The following is an 8,078-nucleotide window of genomic DNA, read 5'->3' as shown; positions in this document are numbered from 1 at the left end:
TTTATGTGTGTTATTTGTTGTTGTTTTTTATTATTTATTTTTTAAAGTATAAAGGAATGTTCAACGTTGTTTTCACAAATTTATGAGAAATAGAACTGATAACTTCCTTATACATATTACTAATTCACGACAGTACAACTGATACGATGAATATAACAAATCTGAATGTCATGAAATGTTTTTGTTCTCAGTGGAGGAAACTCAGCACTGGAACGTGGTCACAGACAGAACTCAGTGAAACAGTTTTTGATCAACACACAAACATACACAAGGAAAAGTCAGAATAATCTATATCATTGTTGCATCATTAAAAAAAGAAAATGCATACTGTGTCTTCTGCCCGCACAATCCAACTTACTGCATTTTCCCGATTTGCAGAAGGCTCCTGAACTGCACGTGCCCTCGAAGTTTGTACAGTTCTGTCCAGGTTTTATTTCTGTTGGGAATGAAATCTTCACTGTTCATATGACACGTGTGTGTGTGTGTGTGTGTGTGTGTGTGTGTGTGTGTGTGTGTGCGCGCGCGCGCGCGCGTGCACGTACGTGCGTGCGTGCGTGTGCGTGTTTGTTCGAGGAGTGCATGCACAAGACCCCGGCCACTTTTGCTGTGAGGTGGAAAAAAGAAGCACACGTTCCTGGCGTGTCTCACCAGAACCTTGGCCGCCTCGCGTGTAATACAATACGCCTCTGCCTCGCCTTTTGTTGGACAGTCAGATATCTGCTACACAAGTTTCCACGCCTTCAGACGCGACTTGTACTTCGAGTCAGAGGACAAAGGAATAAGTCTTTCTTGCCTTTTTCTGACCTGGACAGCAACGTTGCTTTTGGCAAGGGTCAGATCGTTTGCCACTCCAGCACCTTTTGTGACCAGCTCGCCACGAAAGTATCTCTTTTGATCACCATCTTGTCCTTCCATCAGCAAAACGTGACAAGCATTGGTCTTGACTGGCCATCCAAAGCCTGTCCAAGACGAAGTGCTCGTACCAAGTCATCTGGGGTTCACGTTTTGATCCTTCCAACAATACTGTTAGGGGGATCCCAAACGTGCAGGGTTTTTTTGTGTTTTATTTTTCTCCTGGAGCATTCTTTTCGCTTCTTGATGTCTGACTTCATCCGGCTGAGTTCCTGTGTCATGCCATTTGCTATGTAGAGTTTCAGTTTCAGTTTCAGTAGCTCAAGGAGACGTCACTGCGCTCGGACAAATCCATATACGCTACACCACATCTGCCAAGCAGTGTAACCCAACGCGCTTAGTCAGGCCTTGAGAAAAAAAAAGAAGATAAATACATAAAAAACAACAACTACTACTAAGAATAATAACACGTATAAGGCGCAAAAACTTGATGAAGTCAGCTATAAGCGTACAAAAAATAATAAGAAAAAAAATTAATGACTAAATAAATAACTAAAAACTTAAGTCTGTTCTCGTCCCTGTGCTGTCTCGATGTGAACAGTCTGCACCTCTGCGTCAGCATCCGTCACAACGTTTCACAATTTCTGGTGATCTCTTTCCATTCTGTCACAGAGTGCCTTAATTTTTGTCACACTGCTGTTTGACTTTGTCCAGCCCTGATTTGATCCCTTCTTGGTCTCCTTGGATCCGAGCCGTCTGCTGGGTGTTTTCCCACTGGGTGGCCTGAAGAATGTTGGTGATATCGGACTGAACCACAACTCTGACATTCTCTCTATTTTTTTCCTTTCCTTCCCAACCCTCCCACACCCCCACTCTTCTGGTAGTCTTGGTGTTTGGGTCCCGAGTTCCTCTCAACGTCGCCACTGTTCCCTTTATTCCAGTGACAACAGACAGGATGGCAGTTCTACAGTGATGTTCTTCAAGGACGCTGATTTGGGTGTCCTTAGTAAGCATATTCGGGTGCCATGGACAAGTGGTTTCAAAGAATGGGAAAATGCTGGAAAGCTAAAGAAGCATACACGGAAAAGCCGGTCCTGTCATTCTAATGTACTCAAACAGCTGTATTCAGATACACACCGAGCGCCCCTCATATATCAGATGAAAGAGTATGGTTTTGTAGATAAGAAATGGAAATGTAACAGCAACATGACTTTGGACACATTTTTGGCTTTTTATGTTTTTGTGCTTTTCACACAAGCATTTGGTCATAATAAATCGATTGTGTGGATTCATAAACCAAAATTGGCGTAAACGAAGTATTTCTAAAGCCAAAATTGGCGTAAACGAAGTATTTCTAAAGAAAATGACTACGTTAAGATTAACAATGCGCGCGCGAACGCACACAGGAACAGAGACAGAGGGAACAAACAACAAACAAAACAAACACTGAAACACCTTGTTCTTACATACATTCACGTTAGTGTATTAGAACGTACGTGGATCAAAAAAAGGAAGGAGAGAAAGAAATGAAATAAAAGAAAGGAATGAAACGGGAAAAAAGAACGGCAGTTTCTACGTCTTAGCAATTTTTGTTTGTTTGTTTGTTTGTTTTTGTTTGTTTTTGTTTTTGCTTTGAATCAGCTGACAGAGGGGTCGACAAACAGAAACACAGAAATGTACCTACATACAAAAACAACACAACACACACGTGTTCAACTCACTGCAAATTTCAGACTCGCAGGTCAAGCCAGACTTGCAGCTTTTTTCGTTGCCATAGCAGCTAGTTCCAGCTTCCAGTTCTTTTGTTCGAAAAAAAAAGAAGTTTAGCATCTGAAACGCTTTGAATTCTTGAAAGTGGTTATGATATTGATACCTCATCATGGACAACAACACAACAATGATTAAACGGCAGGTGTATGCTAAAATGTATCTTCCACACTAAGCAGAAGTATGTTCTTTTTGAACAAAAAAGGATAAAATGTCAGTATATCAATATATCAAATTAAAGAGTTGATTTTTGTGTAAAAAACAAAACAAAAAACATAACAGTAATCTTATTTTCGAAACTTTTTTTTTTTTTTTTTTTTTTTTTTTAATTTTTTGTATCCTTCACCGAAGTACATGGTCAGTATTGGAATGTGCAGAAAGAAATGATTCCGCCCCCTCCCCCACTTCTCTCTCTCTCTCTCACTGTGTGTGTGTGTGTGTGTGTGTGTGTGTGTGTGTGTGTATGTTCACTGTTCGCTATCACGTGTTTCTCTAGTGTTCACTGATGTCTGTGAAACAAAAACAAGACACGGAAAACTTGGTTCAAGAGACTCCACATGGAGGACGTGTTAAAAGCAACACATGATAATATGTTTCAAATATATATTACAATAACCAAACATGACGGTGGTAAAACACAAATTACACAAACTAGGATATAAATAGATAAATAAATAAAGTATATAATGATAAATATAATGATAGATAAGTATAAAAAGCGACGTTATTTCAAAAGGAAATGCATGTGTAGACTGCACGTTGTTTTACTTTACTACTACTACTACTGCTGCTGCTGCTGCTGCTGCTGCTATTCCTACTACTACTGCTTCGACTACTACCATTATTTTACTACAGCTGCTATTGTTGCTGCTGCTACTACTATTACAACTACTACTGCTGTTGCTGCTGCTTCTGTTATTGCTGCTGCTACTGACTGGTGTTCTTCTGGTGCTTCTGTTAACGACTTACTGCACTTGGCATCTTCACAGACGAGTCCAACGTTACATTCACTGGATTTAGAGCAGCTGGCTCCAGTTTTCAACACTGAAAGAAACACGATCTGATTATTTTCATTCACATTTTTCGCATCTATCATATGATAATTTCCCAACCAACGACATTACCTAAGATACTGAGGTCTGTTCCCAAGCGTCGTCCTTGACTCCATGTACTATTTGCAATGTTAGCCAAAAATCGTCAGCTTCATTAAGATATCAGAGATACAACTGTTGCTTGAAATAATACAAAAATCCATGCTTTATTGCAATACTAAAATAGAAATTAAAGGAGAAGACATATATATCTCAAATGTTAAAAGGATGTGATAACTCACAATCATGGGAAGCCAACAGACAGATAGATAGATACATACATAGATAGATATACAAACCCGCATGCACACATGTGTTGTCACACACTAAGAAATCAACACAGATAGAGACAGACAGAAACAGAGATACAAACGAAGGGGGAAGGCTTACTGCACGAAAATTCCTGTGCAAAGGGAGTCTTATCTTGGCCACAGGAGCAGACATTGTCAGGGCAGATTCCGTCGTTACAATCAGGATTATCATCACAATGGGCCCCTGTGTGTCCGGCATTCGGAACTGCATCACACACACACACACACACACACACACACACACACACACACACACACACTACTTCACAACTTTAGGTAGCTGTACCACTAAAACTGAAACATTTGTTTGTCACTTTTAGTGTATGGACTTACTATTCTTTTATCTTTATGTAACTGGCCTTAGAATGAGAAAATACATTAGAAATGATGTAGCAGGGCTTAAACTTTGCAGAAAACAATGTTTAGGTGACTTTAGAGCCGAAAATACAGAATGTACGCATCGCGGATATGAAAATTGCTTTATTTACTTTTCCACTGTTTGACACAAATCTGAACATTGGGGAGCTTTCAAATTTCACCTAAACAAAGAAAATCGATAGTTGTCTACCAAAATGAGATAAACCTAGAGAATATATCAGAAATTGGCGTCCTACATCACTCTTGAATGTGACTTACAAAATAGGTTCTTCGTCTATCGCCAATAGGATTAAAACTGTTGTAGATAAACTCATCGATGAAGACCAAACAGGTTTTGTTGCAGGACGATATATAAGGGATGATTTAAGGCTTCTTTATGATATTATCTACTATTTGAAAGAAAAAAATCTCCCAGGACTACTTGTTTCAATAGATTATGAAAAAGCATTTGATTCAGTTAGCTGGAAATATATTATGCATACAGTTTCAAAACAATTTGGTTTTGGAAATGATATTTGTCATTGGGCAGAAGCATTTTACACCAATATAAAATCTACAGTAATAGTTAACGGAAAAGCTTCTGGATGTATCAGGATTGAATGTGGTTGTAGACAAGGAGATCCAGTCTCACCCTATTTACTTATTTTGTGCAGAAATAATGGCCTGTAAAATCCGCGAGGCCAACAAAAGATATTAGGATTGCAGAGACAGAATGTAAAATAAGCCAGTTCGCTGACGATATTTCTTTCTTTCTAGAAGGTGACAAAAAATATTATGAAGAACTCTTCAAAGTGCATGGGGAATTTGAAGGAATCTCAGGATTGAAATTAAATTATGAAAAAAAAACCACAAAAAAACGTGTAATGTATGGCTGGGAAGTAAATGTAATAGTCATACTAGATTTCTACCGAGTTTGAAAATGAAATGGAGTCCACCATAATTCAAAATCATAGGGCTGTGGTTCACTAACGACCTACGTAAAATGGCAGAATTTAATATAATAGACAAATTCAATAAGACAAAAAAGCTATTTGATATATGGATGAAAAGATCTGTTACACTACTAGGAAGAGTAGTTATTCTTATGTCACTTACATTATCTAAGTTAACATATTTATGGATTATGCTTCCAAACCCACCATATGACAGTTATTCAAAAATTGAAAAAAAAAGTGTTTTGATTTTGTATGGAATCAAAAAGAGATAAAGTTAAAAGATCAACAGCAGTGCACAGTATTCAAAACGGAGGTATAAATATTCCACACATTCCATCATTTATAAAATCCCTGAAACTCAAATGGTTGAAAACAAATCTGTAATCAGTCATTTAGTCCTGAATGGAAAGGGATATTGTTAAAAAAAAAATGTCCAGTGGTTGGAATCGCTACAGGAATATGGCCCAATAACACTCAAAGTTGGAGGGCGAATATTAAACCCATTTTTTGAAAAGAAGTTTTTCATTCAGAATTTTTTGACATGATGGATGTACCTGATGAAGAAGACATTTTGAAGAAACCATTGTTTTTTAATAACAAATTTAATATTCAGGGTAAAGTTTTGTATTTCGATGATTGGAGTTGGATATAATGTCTATTATGCAAAAGACCTTGTAAAGAAAATGGAATATTTTTCAATTTTCATGAATTTCCAGTTATCATTCATAACCCAGTTCCAAATATGGAATACTTTGGTATAATAAACTCAATTAGAAGCTTTTTAAGAGAAAAGATTATTGTATTAAGTAACAATCAGAATAGAGTGGATCACAATAAAGCTTATAATATTATGATAAAAGCTCCAAAGGGAACATAGTCATTTCAAGATATATTTATTGGGAAGCCAGTACTTCCGAATGCTTGTAAAAAAAATTGAATCTTTGTTTTGAAAAGCAACTTGAATGGAAGAATTTTTTTTATAGATACACTAAAGACACATGAAATAAAATTAAAATGGTTTCAGATTAAGATTAATTATCGAGTCCTTGTGATAAATTCTATGTTGAGGAATATGTGAGCGTTAACAGACAGCAAATGTGATTTTTGTGAAGATAAAAAGACACGATCCTCCACTATCTATGGGAAAGTAATTATGTAAAAGTCTTCTGGACAGAGTCTGTACGATACTTTAAAGAAAAGTGTCCAAACTGTGATAGACTTGACCTCAACTATGTGTTGGTGCTCTTTGGGTGCTTAAAACGAAAACTGACAGTTGCTTCTCACATATCTTACTGATAGCCAAATTCATGATATACAAATGTAGAATCAATAAAATAAATCCAACAATACAAATGTTCATAAAAAAATCTTTAAAAAGGCGTACAAAGTATGTTTTTAAAATATCCATGAAATATAACAAATTTGGGCACCATACAAAGACACACACACACACACACACACACACACATATATATATATATATATATATATATATATAGTAGCAGTAGTAGTAGTAGGCCTCCTTCGGTCATGGCTGACCATGGATAGAGTATATCAGACCTAACGTCTAATTGGGCTGTCTGCTTGGACCAAGCAGTACCGCCTGTGACTGTAGAGACTGATGTTAGAGAGACAGTCTCTGTCGCAGTGATCACATGTGTAAGCTGATGCTGGTGTGTCGGCTGCCGTCCCTTTTCTGCGAGCTCGCTTTTCTGCTGCAGCAGCTGACAGTTTGTCCTCACCAATCCATAGCTGATTCTTGAGAGTGCTTCTCCATCTGTTCCGGTCATCTGCAAGGCCCTTCCAGGACTCAGTGTTGATCTCAAGTGTCTTCATGTCACGTTTGCAAACGTCTTTGTATCTCAGCTGTGGGCGGCCGATGCTTCTCTGCCCCGTGGCGAGCTCTCCATAAAGGATGTCTTTTGGGATGCGACCATCTTCCATGCGGCGAACGTTGACCAGCCAGCGCAACTGACGCTGTCTCAGTATGGTATACATGGTCGGGAGGCCAGCGCGAGTCAGGACTTTGGTGTTTGTCTCTTGAGACATGCGTTCAGCACAGTGCAAGAAGGGATCTACCTGCGGACCAGATCAGATGGCAGGCTATTCAATCTCGCCCGCCTCAGAGCAGACAAAAGTCCGCGAAGCCCTGATCAGAGACAGAATCTTTATATATATGTATATGTATATGTATATATATATATATATATATATATATATATATGTATATATATATATATATATTGTACAATATTAAGATTTGTATCACGTATAACTAAGGTGTGAATAACTGATTACTGTTACTGTTAATTAAGCATTAACATTAATGTAGGAATGAATAACTGTTGTCCAGATTACGCTTTGATGTAAACCGAGCATTGTAATACCATATAGTATAAAAACAATGTGCGAATGAAAACACATTTACCTACCTAAATTACTCTTATATAAATTGGGCTCAGCAATACCAATGGAATCAATGTGTGAACAAACAGTTTAAATTCTGTCATTACAACAATTTCATTGTAAATTATGTGTTATATTATAATACACATCAATGTTTAAAATATTAGCTGTTCTGCCTATGTGATGCTTGATGTGGAATGGCTGATGTTCGGAATACTATATTGTTGTACCTTCCTAATATAAAATATTCATTTGGTATGTAGACCATTGTCTGAATAAAAATGTTTTGAAAAAATGGATAGTTTTACAACATAACCCAAACAGAAAGTAGGTAGGGC

General features: G+C 37.5%; 1 long non-coding RNA gene across 1 annotated transcript; it reads right to left on the bottom strand.

The window, feature by feature from the left end:
• Nucleotides 1–2,614: 2,614 nt before the first annotated feature.
• LOC143294335 (uncharacterized) lies at nt 2,615–4,185 on the bottom strand. The gene is made up of 3 exons (XR_013056886.1): nt 4,101–4,185; nt 3,589–3,663; nt 2,615–2,651 (listed from the first exon to the last, which is right to left on the bottom strand). It is a non-coding gene; the product is annotated as an uncharacterized LOC143294335 (long non-coding RNA).
• Nucleotides 4,186–8,078: the final 3,893 nt, after the last annotated feature.

The sequence above is a fragment of the Babylonia areolata genome, chromosome 19, assembly GCF_041734735.1.
Source record: "Babylonia areolata isolate BAREFJ2019XMU chromosome 19, ASM4173473v1, whole genome shotgun sequence".
Taxonomy (NCBI): Eukaryota; Metazoa; Mollusca; class Gastropoda; order Neogastropoda; family Buccinidae; genus Babylonia; species Babylonia areolata.
Note: the sequence above shows the minus strand (reverse complement) of the source record. Positions and strands in the feature narration are given on the sequence as shown.